The 20,608-nt window shown below is 42.5% G+C and overlaps 1 protein-coding gene across 2 annotated transcripts in view; it reads right to left on the bottom strand.

Moving 5' to 3' along the window:
• The window catches only part of erbin (erbb2 interacting protein), a 52,705-nt gene that overhangs the window by 27,065 nt on the left and 5,032 nt on the right, over positions 1-20,608 (bottom strand). For both annotated transcript variants that reach the window (XM_085792885.1, XM_085792886.1), the window contains exon 2: positions 15,929-16,003. The gene's annotated coding sequence lies outside the window, so the exon portion shown is untranslated. The remainder of the gene's footprint in view (positions 1-15,928; positions 16,004-20,608) is intronic.

Below are 20,608 nucleotides of genomic sequence, written 5' to 3'. Positions count from 1 at the left end.
GGAAAAAAAACATGCAGCATCAGCATCAACGAGGAAAAAAGAGGCATACAACTCTCCACAGTTCAAAGACTCTGGCCGTGTCATGGATTTTTAATATCCTGAACTTTATCTTTTCTGTTTGACGTCAACCACTGGCATTGAGAAAGCTGCTTGAGGATGGAAATTGAAAACACTCAGTGTAAGAATCAGACTCTAGACATTAGAAAAGAGGATGTGATCCAACAGGTTCAGCGTGAGCACATCTCCAAAACCTCTGGTCCTTCTATAAAAGGGAAATTTCACTATTTGTCAAACTCTGTCTTATTTGCATGTTTTTGTCCAATATTACTCATGGTGACATTTTACCAGGTGGCTTATTTCCCTTTATCACTGCAGATTTTTCAGGGATTTCATTCTGGACAAGTTTCAGCAGGACCTAAAGTTTTGAGGAAGTCGATTTCTTCTGTGGAAAGCCGTACCCATCAACATTAATCTTGCCCACATCCTGATAAGGTGGGTTTTGAATAAACTGAGACGATGCAGAAGGAAAAAGAGACGATGCAGAAAGAAAAGACCTGGATAATATTATTAGTATGGTGGGAAAAGCTTTTATTTTCCGAGCTACAAAAACACAACAATTAAATCTAGAATGCCTCAAAATGTTCCTGAAATTTCAGTGGACACTTGAAAAAGACATTAACAGAAATAAAGGACAGAATAATGGGGAATTTTGAGCCAGGGTGAAGGTTGGTGTTAACACCTTTACCCTGAAATGGTAAATGATTGTAACTGTTGCTACTGTTCTTGTTTCGTTGTTGTTGCTGTTTTTGTTTGTTGACGTTGCTGTTGTTCTTTTGTCTTTCCTTTATGGTTTAATTTTGCATGTAAACCATGACCATATTCATTTGTTTATAACATGGATTTGTATCAATGATTTTGATTCTTGAGAAATAAAATATATAAAAAAATCCCATCAACTTTATGTGAATCACAAATGTCTTTGATGTGCCATCATTCATCAATTCTACAGGTTCAACTACGCGTATTTCCAAGGAGGTGACTCTGGATGAAAGGAGGCCACGGTGTGAAGCGTTGACAGTGTGGAGGCTCCACAACAACAGTATCAGCAGATCTATAATTGCTCTTCAGTCCAGAGGCACTTCTGGAGAAGGGCCTTTCAAAACAGGCGTGGGTTGCATCATCCTCACTCAATCCTATTATTTCATGCAAAGCTTTGTGCTGATCTCAAATTTGCAAATAGATTACAGATGATTACTGACGGTGAGTCATCATCATTCAGTGAATTAATAACTCGATACATCTGATCAGTGAGAGGGAAAACAAGGCTAAACAGGCCTACTTTCCTGTGCTTTTTAAAGGTTTTCGTTACGATGAAACGGTATCCCTGCGGAGCCTGATAATAAACGTACATTTTTGGTTTCAGCTTTCTCTCTCTCTCACTTGAGGGAAAAGCCGTTTTCCACTTGTGAAATTTCCATAGGTATGCAAAGTGAGCTGCTTCTCAACATCGTGGGCTGTAGCCTCATTTGGGTCGAAGCTGCGGATAAATGCGAAAAGAAGTAGGCCATGAATCAGCCGTCGTTTTGGAAATCCATGTCCTTGACTGGTTTTTATCCCAAACTCTCACCACCACTGCAAAAAAATAATGACATAATGAAGCCAGAAATTCTTTTTCGGCTTTCAGTCCGGTTAGAGGGGAAAGCTTACAGGGCGGATAGGAGGGGAGTTGTAAACCTGTCTGTTAAACTTGCTATGATTTTTATAGCTCCAGGGTCAACAGGCAGGTTTTTTCTTTTTTCACCAAGTACAGTATCCACTATGGAATGTGCTCTGGTCAACAGCGGCTTTGTTCTGTGGACCATGTAGAGAATGTGACTTTTCCTCCCCCTCGTCTTAATCTGAGCTCCGACACGGCACATAATCTCCGAGTCCTTCGCTGGCCGACTGGAACTGTGGTAGCCTTGACCCACACCATCAGTCACACACCCACACAAGTTTGTGTTACCAGTTGCTACAAGCAACTATTCCAGTCATTCACCTCTGTGAAATCTGCTTCCATCTCAGTGTCTTTGTCATCAGATGTACAAATGTTTGCATGTGTGAGTGTGTGTGTGGAGATGTTTTCTGTGAGCCATGCAAAGCAGGTGTATTTCTGTACACATGCAAAACAAGTCCTAATAACCCATCGTGATAGGAGTCGTAGACCTTCAAAAGGGAAACTTCCAAAAGATGAGTCAAAAAGGGAGGACGGGGCAGACATCGCTCTATCTAGATCTCGTTAAAAGGGGGTGGTTGTATGTACACACACCCACATCCCACACTCACATGAAGTATGCACAACCAAGAGGCTGTCGGCCTCCCACACACCCTGTGCTATAGCAGCAGGCAGCTCATGTATAAATACACTGAGTAATCTGGTCTATCACCAGAGGGGATGACAGAGGGCTTGGCTCCATTCACCCCGAGTAATGAGCACTGAGAGTATGGATGACGCATGCTATGTGGAGTGGGAATGGGAGTGGGAGGAGGAGGAGGGGCGGGCGGGGGGGGGCGGTGGAAGAACAGGGAGTGTGATGTGGGTTAACGGAGAACGGGGTAAATTGTGGATTATTGTGAGGTATGTAAGCAGAAGCAATTAAGACGCAACAGCAGATTAAAGGTCATGAGAAAGAAATCATTGTGCGGAGATCATCTGATGTGTATAGAGTCTGACAGACGATCAGGACCGGAGACGATCAGAGGAGGTGAACGTGTTGCAGCTGGTCGCTCACACCTGAAGGATGGGTTCATCATCACAACAACAACTCACTCCTGATCATGTTAAAATGACCAGAAAAAATGTCAGTGTTGGCGACGGGCCCTGTTCATACCAAGGTTATTTTTCATTCGTTTTTATTTTTCATTTGTTTTTTCAGTTTGCTTGTTTATTTCAGTTTAGTTTTAGTTAGTTCACCAAGTGACTAAGCAGTTAAAATTTTTATTTAGTCCTACTCTTAGTTTTTCAGGTATTAGGAGAAAGCCTCTGTCCCTTTTAGTTGCATCCCATAAAGTTCCCGTCAGTGCTCACTGCTCATAACGTTACATTCACTCTTATCTACCTGTGGGTCGTACTCCAAGTCATCTCATATTGAGCTGTGGCGTTTTCTTCCTGCAACTTTAGCCATCTCTAAGAAAACTACAACTAAGCTAATGTTATCTGAAATTCAGTTTAGTTTTAGTTAGTTTTGCATTGTTCATTGTAGTTTTTATTTACGTCTTGTTGAAAAATTGTCATTTTGTATTTTAATTTCAGTTTACTAAATTATTTTTTTCTAGTTTTAGTTAAATACAATAACCCTAGTTTAATATGCAACTTGGGTGATCTGCTCTCAAGTACACAGAGCACAGGTGTAAACACAGTACCCATGATGCACTGCGGTGGTCTGGGGCCGCATATGGCCACAGTGTTTCAAGTGTCTGCCTATTCGTCCTCTGCCAAAGTCCAATTTGTGCTGCCACGGTTTTCACCAACAAAGCGAAAATATTTTTATACTTCTGAAAGGTGTTTGTCATACATCGATTTATTTTTGGAAACTCCTGATTTCAGCGTGGAGCCGTGGCAGAGCATCGATTCGCTTCGGCCCCTCCGTGTCCCGCTCTCTCGCCGTCCCTCTCACAAACTCATTGACACCACAGAGACGTTTGGTCTCTTGCACAGTGAAATAAACACATGTGAGTGTTTATTTGGAAACAGAGACAGGGGGAGGAAGTGAGATCTGATCACAAGTGGTCACCAGAGACACATACTGATACCAAGTCTGTACAGTCTGACTCTGCAGCCTCATTGATCTTAGCAGACGCAGCGTTTATCACACTCACCATCAAGAGTGCATTAGCAATCTAGCGTTTGCTAATTAGCACTAAACAAAACTCTTCAGCTGATGGGAGTGGGATTAGTTTTGAATATCTGGCTGTGTGTTTTCTTACTGTTTATGAACTCATCCTCCTATCAAATATTGGTTGTGTATCCAGAACCTGACTGTTGTTCACAGACTATTAAAGGTCCAGTGCGTGAAATGGGGGGAAAACCGTGACATCCAGCGTTCAGATTCTAGTTTGCAGCGCTCACTCCTCCCGTCGGCAAAGTGACGGTGGCCTCCGAAGACCAAAAAACTTGTTTACCACAACTGGGACAAGTATTTCAGGAGCATGGAGCTGAAGATCTAAACCATTTTACCATATGTCTGCTGTTTCCTACTCCTTCTTCTTCATTGGTTTGTTTATGAACTGGCTGGATTTTCCGTTTGGGTTGCCGTACAAACATGGCAGCGCAAGATGGCGACACTCTCTCTATTTTATAGCGATTACACACTTAGTATATTCAGATTTTGCCAATAAACCTTAGTAAGCCAATTATTTCACAATGGACCTTTAAATGTTTTTGTCATCTATGTCTTCAGGAGACTCAACATGGACGCTATGGATGAGAGCCACAGGCAGGATGTGTCAAGACATGAACAAACACATTGTTGTGGTGTTTTCACGTACTGTGTTGCCATCTATCAAAGCTTAAAAAACAAATTTATATTGCACAATGCTGTCGACATGCCAAGTAAGATAAGTGGCAGACAGCAGCGAGCGGACCTTGAATGATAAGCTGGAGAGTTAGGGACTTGGCCAATTTGGGAACACACACAAGTCCTTCAAAACAAACAAGCTCTATAAGAGGAAGTTCAGCTGTTCTCCTCAGTAGGTCAGATGTTTGTGATACACAACACAACAGTTACATGTGTAGAGAGGATTTTCTCACCGCTGCTACATTTGCATGATGCAAAACAAACTCCTGATGTACAAAAAAGTTTTTTTTACACTCCTGCACAACTGCAGCGTTTCCTCCATCGGGAAGCATTGCAGTGATGTTATTGTACATCTCCCTCCTGCCTCCTTTATGACATCCTTTATTAAGGTCCTATTGTGCCATTAATGTGCTGTTTTCACTTTGTTCTGCTACAACTTAACCCCACAAGGACGATTAAGAGAGTGAAATGGGCTGGATAACCGTGGCAGTGTCTGTCTGTCTGTCTGTCTGAAGCCCCCCCTAGAGTAATCTGGAGGGCAGCGTAGTAATGAGAACCGCACTGCCTACAACACAGATAGGCTTATCCACTGACCTACATGTTACTGGAATGATGACTGCTTACACTCACCCAGCTTTAGTCCACCAAGAGCTTTTGACTTTTGAACTGAGGAAGTTCAAGACGTGAAAACACAGATTTCCAGACATGTTAAGCTCTCAGCTGAGATTTTCCTTTCTTAGCCTACTTATTTAAGCAGCACATTTTCTTAAATCTAGTATAAGAGCTTGGTCCTATGGCAGCGAGATCGCTCAGAGTCTGAAAACAACTACCCAGACATTTCAAAATGTGTGTGTGTGTGTGTGTGTTTGTGTGCGTGCATGTGACTCTGCAGCCTGCCAGTGATGTTTGGGGCTTCCTCTGTGAAACAGTGAATGAAATAGTCCAGAGGGCAAACCAGTCACAGATTCCCACTTTATTCCCCCAGTCAGAGCCAGGAAACCACTTCCCCCGTCACAGTCCTCTCCCTGTAACTTAAGTGCCTCCTGGGTCAGTGCTGTTGCTATAGAGACTACGGTCAAGGGTAGAATCAGCTGTCCGACCCCCAAAGTCTCACACACACACACACACACACACAGAGCGCTGTTTATGGGAAAGTCATTGACTGATAAAACACAGACGAGCCGTAAAGACGTCTCTGCAAAACGTGGTCAATGTGAACGAAATGTTGTCGAAAGCAAATTTAGGCAGAAATAGACTGAGACAATTAGACTACTACACTGTATTTCATGATTAATGTGTGTGTGTGTGTGTGTGTGTGTGTTTGTGTGTGTGTTTGCCAAAGGTCATTGGGTCCTTCCACTGTGGCCACTCAACAGAATGTGCTAGGAACAAATTAGCAGTTTCTAATGTGTCTCCCGTTTCGAAATGTCCGATTCCAATGCATGTCTCGTCTCGTCCACCTCACTGAGAAGTCGACGGCAGAGATGAAACAACAGACTGGAGGTAAAGACAAAGGATATATTATTGAATGAGCAAAATCAACAGTAAACACAAATCCAGGAGGTGTGATGTGATCATTAGTGTGCACATGTGTTTGACGGGTTAAGCGGAAACGCAAGTGCAGCATCTGACGGCGAGCATTGCAAGCAGCTCGTGTTATTTATAGCAAATAACGCTCGTCCGGTTGATATAGCAGAATGTGATTAGTGAGGGCTAGCTCTCGCCTTATGAAAGGAGCTTTTGATCCAGATTGCAGTGGACTGTTACAGGATTGCCGGCTGAAATTTTATATCAGAGATTATGGCGTCAAAAAAAAAAAAAAAAAAAAATAACAATGCACAAGAAGAAGAACGCATAACAGTCTGCATGGGAGTGTGGGATACGCTGCGCTGGCTCTGTCTGCGAAGGAAGAGGAAAGAAAAAAGTCACTTCCTCCACAGAGGGCGGAGTGCCAGCGGGCTGCAACAGTGTGCGAGACTGTGGCTTCAACTTGAACTCTAACTTGACTGTGAAGATCCCGTTTGTTATTTACTGACCAATCAAAGTCCAGCGCAGAGAGAGAAGTTCCAGTGACGCAATCGTCTTCCTCTACAATACATTATAAAAACAAGTTCTAGGTGACGTATTTTGCCAGGCAGCCGCTGCTGTGAAATGCAGTTTGCAAACACAGATGCAAATGCTCTATCTATATCTTTACAAGGTTTCATTTTACAGTCATCTCAGGATGATCGGAGAGTGATTACATTCTCTAACTATAGTGATGACAGGGCAGAAAAATAAAGCACATTTGTTGTTTGATGCAGCAGGTGTTGACTTATGCACGATGTAGACAAGGTCTGGTTTTGCTGAAATGTTGCATTAGATACAGCAAATTTAAACTCCTTCCCCATTTAGTTATATCATCAATGAACTGTTGCAAATAATAAAGAAAAGCATTTAATTGCGTTGGAGAAATAATGTATGGGTGCATCAGTCTTGTAGGAGGGTGGGTAAATATACTGGAGAGCAGTGTACAACATAGTGAGTGGTGATGTCTTTCCTCTGGGTGCCTCATTAACAGCATCACATTCAACTCCAGCTGGCACAACAGGAGAACTGCTGCCTCTCAATAATGCAGTGGGATACTGAGCTAACAGGACAACACTAAGAGACACAGATCCATGTCTCTGTAGTCCAAACTCTCAAAAAATCTACTGTTCCCCAGCACATTTAGACACATATCCGTGCCTTTCTTTCTTATTTTAGCGCTGCCGGTCATCTACAACCTGACAACTGGGTTTGATAGCTAAACATAGGAAGCAATCAATGGATACAAAACTTAAGCAACAGGAAACTGAAGCTGGAATTACAGCTGAAAAGGCAGAAAGACAACCCCTGTTGTCGGTATCTGTCGTGGGGGTTTGCAGCTTAGTAGAACCTGAAGTTCCAGTTTCACTCTCCCTCTGGTTTTGGTTCTCACCAGCGGTCTTAGGTCTCAGTGGTCTTGCATGACTCTAGAAAACAAAACCATGATTGTTTTCTTTGAATTCATGGTGAAATGAGGGCAAGTAATCCGATCTGTGACAAAAGACAAAGTGCCTTTTACAGCATCTTCCCCCAATTTTCTACTCTGCAGCGAACCGGCTCCAATACACTGCATTCATCATAACAATGAGACTTACATCTCTCTGAGCATTTACATGGAGCCTACACACATTCTTCTGTGTTTGAATATGGTTATGCAAGACTTTGAAATTTCACGTCTTTGAAAAAAAAAAAAAAAGTAGGACAAACCGTTTGGTTACAGCACCAGGCTGCTGTCCCTCATACATATGTACATGAGCTAAACGCTTAGAGATGGAGAAAAAGTTCAATGATCTGAAAAGTTTCTTTATTACTGGGATACTTTGTTGTTTGTCTTTGTGTAGCATTAGCGGCTCAAACTACAGAATAAGGTTGTGTTTGAGGAAGGATTTGAATGCACTCAGTATTCAGAGATGAAAATCTGCTGACAGTCAAACAGTATTGAGCATCAACAAACAGTGTTTTGAAGATGGAGTACTCTGATAAACCCTGACACACGGCTACACGACCCCAAACCCACCACTTGGCTGTTTGTTAACAATGTTTATTGTTTACGTTGGAGCAACTGTTGTGGCTTTCTGTTTGCTGCACAAACAATACTGTAACATACCTCAGCTGTTGAAATGTGTAACTGACTGTCGTCTTGTGCTGCACCAGAGATGATCTACAACAGCTACAGGGAGTGATAGTTGTGCAACTGGCTGGTAAAATTCTCCTAAAGTGAAATGAAGCTTGTCGATATTCCAGTAAAAAATGTCAGTCAGCCATCACAGAGGCAAAACTGGCTCTGTAAGTTTTATAAGAAAAAAATAATTCCCACACTAACGGTTAATTAAGAACGAGTCGTTTTCAATAAATGTATCTGTTGTGAATTTGGGTCAACCCTCTGCATAATCACTCTATTAGGCTGCAGCAACAGGATTACATAGCCGGCATGTGCAGGACCACAACAGGGAGAAAAACAACAACACAGGAAACACAACAAAGCTTTTCCACCATTTGAAAATGTGATATTACCACCCTGCTATCCATAGCTCCAACCCACCCACCCCGAGCTCACAAACAAGCTTTTCTTGGTAACATTAATTTAAGCCGCAGCAGCAGTGGTTGGTGTCTGCCTTCTCAGTCATTACCCTGCATGATAAGAGCTCAAAAAGAAGCAGGGACACAGTGTAAGTGCACATTCATATTTTATGCCAGTTAGAAAAAGGTGGAAAAACCGTTTCCACAGCTAATGAAAGGACAGGGAATTTTTTTAATGCCGGGGAGAAGTGAAAGCAGCTTTACACACTTTACCACCACTACAAATATGTGGCCTAGCCACATGGAAACGTCTGACACGTGTCTGATAAGCATGAATGTTAAACCCTGCAGGATGTTTACAGAGAGTTTACATTTCTTTTTCTTTTTTTATTCAAACTAAATGGTTGTTTAGAACCATAACTAACCTGATGAATGTAGGTTTCAATCCTAAACTGAGTATAACCCACTGACACTGGAATTCAAAAGGAGCTCTCTGTAGTTTTCTTGTAGATAAACCATCATAACACACTACTGAATGTGTTTTTTTTCCATATATACCAATGAAATGAAAAAAAAGAAAGAAAGTAAAGCACTCCCATCACAACTGATTGAAACCAACTTCTTCTGGGGAAACATTTGATGATGATGCGTCTTACTCTCACGGTCCAGGAGATTTCAAACACTCTGAATCCCAGAGTGTGTTCATTTCAATTCCCTTTGAGATGACCATCATAATTACGCTAATGAATAATTCCCACGTTATTTCTTCTTTGGACACGGATTGGGCCCAAGGCAAATGAATGCGGTCTGATTCTCACTCCATTTGTTAGAGGCCCCTCAGTACTCGGAGGTTATGGAGATGTCATGGATCCCCCAGAGGACGACAAAGACTGGAATAACACCGTCCACCTCCAAGGGGCTGCGTCTCCTCCCTCCCATTCAACACGCTGATTAAAAAGCCTGTTTATCTTCTGACCTCTCATACAAGCTGGGAACAGTCACTGTCACTGCAATTCACTTTATGTTTCGTAACCAAGCTAATGCTGGTAGAATGAAAAAAAAGAACATTTATTTCTGAAGAAAATGCACAGGAATCAATTCAAGCACACATAAACTGCTTTGCTAATGCCACCTCATGCTCATTGATTTTTTTTCTAACCAAGCATAGTCTATTATGATCCAGCATGTGTTTGACTGAATGGACCAGTGAGAATGACAGCGATCAGATGTGGAACAGCTTAGTTATGAATGAATGAATGAAAGGGATTATTTTACTGGGACAAATGGAGACAACAGCCTCTATTTTCCCAGAGGAATTTCAGAGGGCGTTTTCCAGCGCCTGTGTTTGTGATTCACTTCATCGCAGTCCTTCGCTCGACGTCTCAACATCTATGAGGGTTGCTCTCTCTGTAAATCAAGCAAATCAAGTAGCGATCCAGCAGATTACCCATTACACATGAGACTGGAAGAAGAAGAAGCATCTTCTCTTCCCTCAATGTGGTGGTTCTATATCTACTGTATGGAAATAATTATACATGACTATGGAGATATAGAGGGAGACATGACTCATAACCACTCACAGGATCTGATTTGGTGATACTTGATGTTGATCACATGATATAAATCTCTCATCATTTTATTTTAAACCTCTGAGTTGGTAAATCACGGCATTACAAAGGCTTTTGTCTCCTATGATATAAATGGATGACTGAACCCAACCAGCTTAGAGAACAATGCTCCTCCTCGCCAAACCTTCAGTATCTGAACTACAACCACAGCCTTCTATGAGTTCTTCTGTAGCTACCTTGATGTTGTGCCTGTGAAAGCCACTTCCTGGCTACGTGTAGACTGATGACAGTTCTGCTGAGATGTGCAACAACAACAGGGTATCCTGTGAGACAAGCTCACCGCAAGCGTCACTTGACGTCGACTTTATTTCGGGTCATACAAAAAAAAAGTTCCATCCTGAGGTCAGAGAGCTTGATATTCTCAGACAAGAGCTTCTCTTCGGTGTCTGTCATGTGGAGCTGGGCCAGGCTAATGAAAAGGAAAACTAAGTGGGAACATTTCTTTTTAAACTCTGCTAATACTTTAGGAAAGTTGGTCCCTGAGCCCATAGTGAAACCTATGTCAGATAAAGCTAAATCAACTGTTTAACCTGCCTGGTATCCCATGTGAAACTGAAGAAAAGCCTTGGTTGTTGAAACAAGGCTGCAGATATTAGCTGGCAGACTTGTATGCTTGAAAGACAGCAGAGCTGCCTTATCGAATGAACTGGACGCATTATCTAGTGTGAGTTAGCTGCCTCTCTGCTCATCATCTTCCCCTCACCACACACTGACACACACACCCTTTTCCTCCTCTTTTTCCTCTTGCAGCTTCATGTCCTATTTCCACACTGCTCCCTATACTGAGAGGACCTGAGAAGAGCCACAGACACAAACAAGAGCCACCGATGTACGTATGTCCAAAACAAAATGTGATAAAGTAAAGAGCTGCAACACAGTGAACAGGTCGACTGCTAGGTCAGCAGGGTCTGAGGTTTGCATAACTGTTTGCATAAAGGTTGCATCATCTAAACTGGCAAGGTTTTTTTTATTTTTAATAATTCAGCTGCCAACCTTTAAAACTTCAGAAGTGCATTTGTTTACACACACACAAAAGCTTGGTTCAAACACAATCTCATTAAAGCCTAAAAAAGGACTGGAGCTCTGCTGGATGATATTTTCTGTACACATATCAGTACATTAAAAAGGTCAGCAGTTGTTTTAAATAGTCTGGGTTTTTCCGGAGAGCTCATCAAAACTCAACCGAGGGCGAAGCAGAAACAGTCCTGCTGGTTATAAATAGTAAAATCTCTTCTGCCGGTAAGTTTTTAATTAAATATGAGATCAAGTTAAATATGGGGCCCCTGGGATCTATTTGCACAGTGGGGATCCGATCGATGGCATTAGCTCTTGTTAAGATTGTTGCAGTCACTGTTTCATAGAGCTCAGGTTCCTCACCACAGCTGTTATCTGTCCAAGCAGTTCATAAATATTTGACTCCTTCAAAAAGGCATTTGATTTTTATCGTAGCGTATCGTTAAATCAATCACAGTAACAATGCATCAGTAGCATCAGTTTGCTGAGCCGATTCAATTAAAGTTTCTGGCGCTCCTCAGCAGCCAAGCGATCAATACCCAGCACCGATTACAACCCACTGAGGATGCAGCGGCGGCGGCTGCCAATAGCACCTCCTTACCTCCTGTACAAACAACACTATGTCTTCCTGGTGCATCGTATTGCAATGGAGTGAACTGTGATCCAACAGAAATAACAAAACATCCAAAAGGACAGCCAAAAAAAAAAAGAAAAGCATCCACCACTGTCTCTAATCTTTAATATTTTGCCCTCTCTTGAGCAAAGAAAAAGGTCGTCCCACTTCTACATAAACCCTGCAGCTACTACAGTCACATACTGACACCACTGATGTTATGGATATTATACCAAACATTATGGGGGCAATAAATGCAAAACATTGAGACAGGCTATATTTTTAATGCAAATGTCTTATTTGCTCAAAATTGGATTATTTTTAATGCCTTTTTGCAGACGTGCAGCATGTGACAGCCACAAAAATAGCAGGAAACAGAAAGTGTTAGATTTCACTGCGCTTAGTCAAGAACCTCATTCATTCTAGTCCAAAATCAGCCCCATGTGACATCGAGGATACACAGCCACCTCATTCACTGTAACAGTTTATCTTGAACTACTAGAGGGACAAGAGAGGAAACGACTGGTGTTGTTTACAGTGAACCAAGTATGCTAATGTGAATATCAACAGGGAGTTCAAGTGCTGCAGACCAATGTTGTTTGACTTGTTTCCAACTCGGAGAGCTCAAGAGGACCTGGAGGGCTAGCAGCTCATGATCTAGGCCACTCCCACAGATGGCCAACAGTCGGGAAAAAAAAAAGTGCAGGAATCGATACACAAGCAAAAGCAAAAGCGATACAAAGTCTAACTAGTTATCTTGCTTTTGCTTTGAGAAGTAGTTAAGTGGAAGAACACGTCTTCTCTGATGTGACTGTGTATGTTTACTGTAACTTCAATAATAAATGGGCTTCGTCTTAGACACCGAGAGAGGAGCTTTCTAAAACCTCTCACAGTGATAATGTTTACGGGACGATGCTTCTCCAGTGAAGAGCTGTGAAGGACTGAGTAACAGATACAGTTGCTTGTCTGTCTGTCGTTCTGTCTGTCACTGCCAGCTACAAAGACCGAGGAAGCAAAAACCAGTTTGCCAAGTCTGAGTAACCAGGTCAGACACATTCAGGTCAGAGCCACGTATCCATGCAGACAACTGCCGCATTTCCCTTGTTTGCCTACTGGAGAATATGGAGATGGATAACATTTCCCAAGAGCCTTGTTAAAGTCATAAAGTTTGCTCATTAACTGTGTTTTTCTAAAAAAAAAACTAAAAAAAACTGTTCACATTGAAAAATTTGTCTGTGAAGATGGTCAGAATATGGTGCAGCCCCCACCCCATCTCCAATCAGAAATAATGTATAACCTCTCTGAATGAGAACTACAGCCCTTTAGATAACCAGAAAGCTCTATAATTAGTTCACGTTTCCATCTTAAATAAGGGTTGTGTGTAGGGAAAAAAAGCCAAAGACTATTATTTTGCCCTCACTACTGCAAACTCCACCCTCATCAAAACCATGTTGGAGACTCCAACTGTGCCCCCGTGACACCCTGAAGCAGCAGCATGTTTTTTTAAATCATCAATTTACCTGATTATCTGACAACCAGTTACCAATGTGAGCATGAAAAGCCGACTGGATGTTCCTCTAAGATGCATAAGAAGAGTCTAATCTATATGTTGTGCCATTATATACTGCCGTTATACAAATTACAATTCATTACGTCTATTAAGAGGCCAACGTACGGAATTGGTCTACAATTATCTCTGTCAAGTTTGACATATATGACGAGGACTTTCGGAAAGCGGAAGTGTTTTCACATTACATTTCCCATGAGCCTCCACGTGAGACAGACGAAAGCGAAAGCATTTGCCAAGAATGTTTTCATTAATTAATTAACGAAAGTCAGAGGTTCAAAGGCGATTAGATACCGTCATAGTTCCAACCATAAACGATGCCAACTAGCGATCCGGAAACCAGGAAATGCTGGGCGAGTCGACCACTAAATAATAATCAAAATAACCATAAAGACAAAATGATATATTTATCGAAAATGGACCCATTAACAAGTGTGGGTAACGTAGATTCATCCACACTAATATGAGACTCTTTTATAACCAAAAGCAAACTCCTCGGGGTCTCTTTAAATCTATGTCTGCAAATTAAATAATAATGAATGATACAAAGAAAGGGAGAGATCTCAACTCTGAAGAAAGTGACAGACAAACAGTTGCCAATGCTGAAAGGTCACGAGAATTGCCCTCAATTGTAAAGGCTGAAGGTGTGTTTGCAAATATTTTATAAAAAGGTTACCGTCATCCACCAAGAATGAAACATGTCTTGTCATATGACTTGTGTACAATGACAGCAATTGTTGGCGGCAAATCCCCCGGCATGCTTATGTGAATGAATTGTAGTCTGTAACCGCTGTTAAAGTGACACTTTGTATTGATCACAGCGCTGAACGCGTGCTCACATACTGTAGCCCTGTAATCATCATGTAACAGTGCAGCAACGATTTTCTGCCTCATGTAATTTGGTGTTGATTTATATGGAAAGAAAAAAGAAAAAGAAATCCCAGTTGTGGACAAAGAAAAAAACAGTTTGTTGATCTTGGTTCAGATCCAAGTGTCAAATGTAGATCGACAATGTAACAGCCTGCAGCCGTGTGAAAGTTATGCAGATACGGTGGCAATGAGCTACAGGAGAATGCACAGTAGTCAAACCAGTACATGTGGACGCACTGCACTTGACACAAAGCTAAATCCTTCACGCTTTGAAAGGGAAACCTGTTCCTGTCAGCAGAGCCCAGAAACAATACAGCCTCATGCAGCACTGCAGTGGGTTAACATGACGTGCTTTATTCTGTCATTCACTTTTGTTTGTCTGTCACTGTTCAGGTCACAAGACATTGCATCCGCAGCGTCTGTCCTCTAAACAAACTGACTTTACGGTTTAAAAGGATAATGTCTAGACGTCTGGAAATGCGTCATTTAATTGTCACTGTTTCCCCAACACACAGGTCAAAAATGGTCAAATTAAATATTCAAGTCTTCGCCGGGTGTCCATTAACGTTGACAGAGAATATAATCATCAGCGGGAGCTCTGCGGCCCCGGAGGGTCACAAATTAAGTTTTGTGTTTCCTTTCCTCTCCCTCGGTGTGGACACATGACGGAGCACTCAGCAGCCTGAAGGCACTTCCTGGCAAGTTTGTCCTTTTTCACCTAAAATTGGGGCCTGGGGGCAAGTTTGTGAGCCGTGGATGTTTTTTTAACCACCTATTTGCAAGAACAAACGCTCCCCGCGATCATGATCAACAGCCTCGTGGTTGTTGACAGCCTGTCGCTGCGTCTTGTGGACCGGTGTCACAATCCAACAATGCAACAATTTATTAATTCCCTTCAGTGGGCGGCCGGGGTTTAAAGTGTGAAGCAGCTGCAGAGAAGAAAACTCCTCCTAAGTAACGGCACCACCTCAAAGTCAGTTTTAATTACCATGCTGCTAATTTCACATTACGTTAGGTACATATGTTGACCTTTGCTGCCTCCAGTATCACAGCTGCCTCATTGGATTACCGTCAGAAATGTCAGAGGCCTGAATCCCACTGTGAACTGTGGTCATGCCGTATTTTGAAAAGTGGGTTGAGCTCTATCAGATGGGAGGCTATTTCCTGACCCCCTTTTTTTTCTTTTCTTTTTTTTAAAAGATGAAATAGGATGCTGACTACGCACAGAGCTAGTTTGGCAGGTGTATCATGTCTCTTGGCCTCCAGGAGAACAGGGTGGGGCACTCTTGTTGTTTCTTGTTCTTGTTTGGAGCTGGGCTAATGTTTGACACAAATACATCACTTCCACAAGGGCAGGACTGCTCATACAGGATGTGTTTGCTTGCACTTTACATCTGAGTCCAAAGCAAACCAAGACCAGCAATAAATTCAGTCCTGCTGTTGAGTGTCACTTGACAGGCTGTTCATTACCGCAAAATAAAATCACAAATCAATGGCTGTGCAACCTGCAGAGTCGAGTCACAGCAGCAGTAAATAAAGAACCAATTTCTGGCAGTGGGGACGTTGGGTGAAATTAACGTGGTGCCTTACATACCTTGTCATTTAGGACTCAAGCACCTGGATCCCAGTGGATGGCAGACGACAGATCCGACAGCAACAATTTGCTTATCTAATAAAGGGACAGAGATAAAAGAGAACATAAGTATAAGTAAAGAACACCAACTTTCTCAAACAGCTCCAACCCAATTCGAAAAAGTATAAATTCCTCTGATAGCTTCCTGCCAAGATCTAAACAGAGTAATGAGATTAGATTATCCTGTATAAGGCCCACGTTCCATTGGAAATGGGCATGTTCAAGTGCAGTCAATTTCAGGTCAAAAGAACGTCTCCCTCCATCATCATGCTAAGTTATGCTCGTTAGGGGCCGTGCAGAGCTACTGTTCACTATGTTGGATATTTAAAAAAAAACCTGTTTTGTCAGCAGTTTTCCTCACTGAACTACAAAGAGCTGAATGAAGGTGGAATTTATTAAGTTGAGAATATACCGAAATAGAAGAGCTCCTCCTTCATGCTGCGTTAGTGCTGCCTCAAGACACACAGATAGATAGCAACACATTTCCACCATGTCCAATGCTCAGTTAGCTTCCCACTTATGTCCTTCACAAAACTGATAACATGTGCTAAATTAACAATTTGACGAGAATCCCAGAGAGATCGGGAGACCGTGCTGCTATTAAAGCGATTAGAGCAACATACGTCCAGTTTGTCTAAAACCAAGAAACCTGAACAAGACTCAGCCTTAAAATGTGACACGATCTGACCTCTCAGGTCAGAGCACAACACAACAGTATTGTCCGTGCATGTCTGGAAAGAGATTAGCCCTGCCAGCTGATCTGAGACAAACCGAGGCTGCTAAAAGATAGCATCATCCCTCCGCTAACCTCGTTGAGCACAATGGAGCTACAGAGCACGAAAGAAAGAGAGAGAGAGAGAGAGAGAGAGAGAGAGAAGAAGAGAAGGACAAGAGGGGGGAAAGAAAAGAGAAAATTTTGACTTATTCATACAGTCTCCCAATCAGCTGCAATCACACTGGACTGCACTGACACTCATTAGTTTCTGCTCCACTTCCTCCCGGGTGCCTTTATCCTCATCACATCTATTTGGGATCCTGAATTTGCCAAACAAAAGTTCCCTCTGCCGTCACACGCTGGAATAAAAGCAGGAGAAGCGTCAATTTTCCAACTGGGGTGATGGTGGTGGTGTTAGTGGTGGGGGAAGGGGACCGACAGCCAGTGCTTCTTCTTCTCCTTTGCAGACGCTCCCCCAGTCAGCACGAAACCAAAAGTAGCCGGCTGAAGGAAATCACCTGTGCGGTGTATTTACATGAGCTCCTTCGATAATGAGGAAGCACTTTGTCCTGTGCACAAGACAATTTACATGAACATCGCCGCTTCCTTAAACAAATCTCTCGATACTCTATTCCTGACTTGCTAATTTTGATACAGATAAAAAGGTTTTAAAAGGGGATTAGTGGTGCTCCAAGCTCCGAAAAAAAAGGCGCCATAAAGACTTCCTCATACATATGTATGTTCTGGATTCCCCCATAAAGACATTAGATGTAAGATTACCCACTTGTATGATAGAAATGTAACAGCGCGTCCTCATTAAGTTCAGAAAGGGCAGGGCTTATTTCAGTTACACCGATGAAGCCAAGTAACACAGCTGTTTATCTGTTGTGTTTGCTATGGTAATAATGACATTATTTTTCATTACTGCGCTAATTGAGTATGAGTAATACCGGTTTCTCTGCCCCCCACCCCACCCCCCCTCCCTCCCCTCGTCCTACCCGGCCTGTTCCTCTGCTAATAGACTCTTCAGAAGTCAACACTGAAAACTAAATCAAATTTGGCCCGTTCTCAGGCTGCTGTCAAACGCACCACCGAGAGCGAACACACAGTCGGAAATGCGTTCGTTTGATGACAACAGAGAGAGGAGATGCTCGCGGATGAAGGTGGGGAGCAGCCATGGTGACGTCAAGTGGTAAACAGAGAGCTGGACCCAAAACTTACAGGCGGTTTAGTGCAGCGACAGAAAAGCCAAACATCTCTGTGGTTCCGAACCCACCACTTTGCCCGTGTACACAAACCCAGATTTGATTTCATTTTAATCCAAACCGCCGGCCTTGGTTCAAAGGGAGCTGCTCTCACCGGGTGATCCCTTTACAAACCGACTGACTCCATCAAAAACACAACGTGGGCGCAGTTATTAAAAGCAACGATCGGAGGAAGTCAGCAGAGCATGTGTCTATAGACATGCATCATTTACTGCACTGTGGACCGTATCACTCTGAAGTAAGTCAGAGAGGATTTACATTTTCCTTTTGTACCAGTGGAGCCACTGAATATGTGAAACAACCACCTCCAACAACAGTAGCACAGGGTAGAAACGAGATTAATCATTTCTGCAAGTGAATTGGAGTCTGAGAGCCAAAAACAGATGAACTGTTTTGTCTTTGAGGACCGGCTGTGCTCACAGGAGCCGGTGAGATGTGCAGTAATTTGCATTATAAGCAGAGGGGGGAAAAAATATCTGATCACAAGTAGTCACATGAGATGTATGTGTGAGCTGCATACTGAAACCAGACTTGAGCTGAAACCCTTTTTGAAATGTAACAGTCACAAATCCCAGGTTTATATGAAGACAGGGTTTAAAGGCCTGGACAGGATCTGAGACTGTTCACAGGAGGACGTTGCTGCATCTCCTCACCCCAGACAGACAGACAGACAGACAGACAGACAGACAGACAGACAGACAGACAGACAGACAGACAGACAGACAGACAGACAGACATACAGACAGACAGACAGACAGACGGGAAAAATCAGTCCTGGGTAGCTTGTCTCATGACACTGGTTATCAACGCTTTTCGTTAACCCTGGCTTTTCCGATCCAGCTGTGAAACACAGACAAACAGTACCAGCTTCAGAATTCAGATCCAGCTTAATAATATCTTATTATCTATGCATCTAGGCTGTAAAAGTCAAAATTCAAAGGTAAATTTTACCTGAAAACAGCAGTTATATTTCTATCTACCACTATGTCACTATCCAAGTCCATCACTAGTCAATTTTGAGTATTATATAGACTATATTAAATGGTTATAGAAAATGCTTCATTATGCTGCAGTATGGTTTAGATTCTTGGCCCATCCCAGTGCTCAGACTCTTATCGTATGTGGACAGCCTGAGGATAATGCATAGCCGGGCCTCCTGCACATAAAATCAGTTAGACTGCGCCGCATGAAGACGTCTTATCTGTGAGCAATATTACAACAGATCACTTCTATACTTCTAAGAACTGTTTTCTTTCCTCTTTTCCATTTCCATAAACAAAGCAAAACCCTTTCCCAATTATTCCATTACACAAGGTCCTCTGCAGAAATGCCATGCTTTCATGCCAGGAACTTATTTCATTTCTTTTTTTTCTCCCATGGGTTATTGTAGGGGCAGAGCGCGGCTCCTCGTTTAGACACCAAACTACAGATGGATTTGGCTTCACGTCTGTATCCGCTGATTGACGGCAAGACTGAAGGCAGAGACAGATGTTGTTTAAACTGGGTCATACAAGCATAGAAATCATTGGGGAGAATCTGAATACACAGATGTATATCTTAAAACTGATAGACCAGCATGCTGATTGTTATGCATATTTCCGTTTTCTGAAAAATAATGAGCTAAAAAACAGACACACAACGCTGGATGGACTGTATGAAAAGCCTTTATCGTACCCAATGGGGTATTCAATCAATATTAATATCTAAGGGTCATAAATGTATATTGACAGCTGTTTGTAAAGCCAGCTTTAATAGCCAGCGGGCAACACTACCAGGAGGAAATAAAAATCTATAAAAATGCTGGTTTTCCTTTCTAAATGATTTACCGTTATGACAAAGTGTTTCTTCAAATATTGCTCTGATACATCCAAACCACCTGCTGCAAGGGTGGCGTGACAAAAATGAACTTAAAACCATTTAGAGTGTGCGAATGGAAATTAGTTTTCTTAATTATTAACAACAGAAATGACGTCTTACAAGAAGAGTCATAAGAAATGTGCGTCTTGAAGAGCAGTCACATGAAGTTCAGAGAAGTGTGTCAGGGCTTTTCATGCTGCCTGAGTAAGTCAGTGGGACTGAAACATTGCCATAAATTATAAATATCAGCACGGGACATCCCACGTCTGAATATAGCCCTGCTCCAGATCCTCTTAGCCTTTGCTGCTTCGGTTACCATGGCGATCTAAACTTATGAAGCATGCGCCACAATCGTGACACGGAAAACTCACATTTTTGACATTTGCAATCCTCAGGAGGGCACATGCACATTCATAAAATCTTTGCACCCACTATCACAATTGTCCCACTTCTTCACATTATTGATGCCATTCCTCAGGTGGCTGACTCATCCCATGACGTTGCTTTGTCATATGACCGCGTGAGCTCGCAACATCAAATCTGCTGTCACTGCCTGAAATCAAATCATCCATTGTTTTGCCCTCTGCTGCTGCTGCTGCTGCTGCTGCTGCTGCATGGCTTCAGCTGAATCAAGGAACCGGACAAACGCTCCTCAGCTGCCAAATACTTTGAATCTCTATAGAGGCAGATGATGGGGACAGAGAGGGCGCATTGAAAAGCCGTGGGAAGGCTCAAAGGCTCGGAGACGAAACACTTCACACGGACAGACAGACAGACAGACAGACAGACAGACAGACAGACAGA

The sequence above is a fragment of the Trachurus japonicus genome, chromosome 12 (genome assembly GCF_045865225.1).
Source record: "Trachurus japonicus isolate A0001 chromosome 12, Traja_1.0".
In the NCBI taxonomy this organism is placed as follows: Eukaryota; Metazoa; Chordata; class Actinopteri; order Carangiformes; family Carangidae; genus Trachurus; species Trachurus japonicus.
This window is presented reverse-complemented; position numbering and strand designations above follow the sequence as displayed.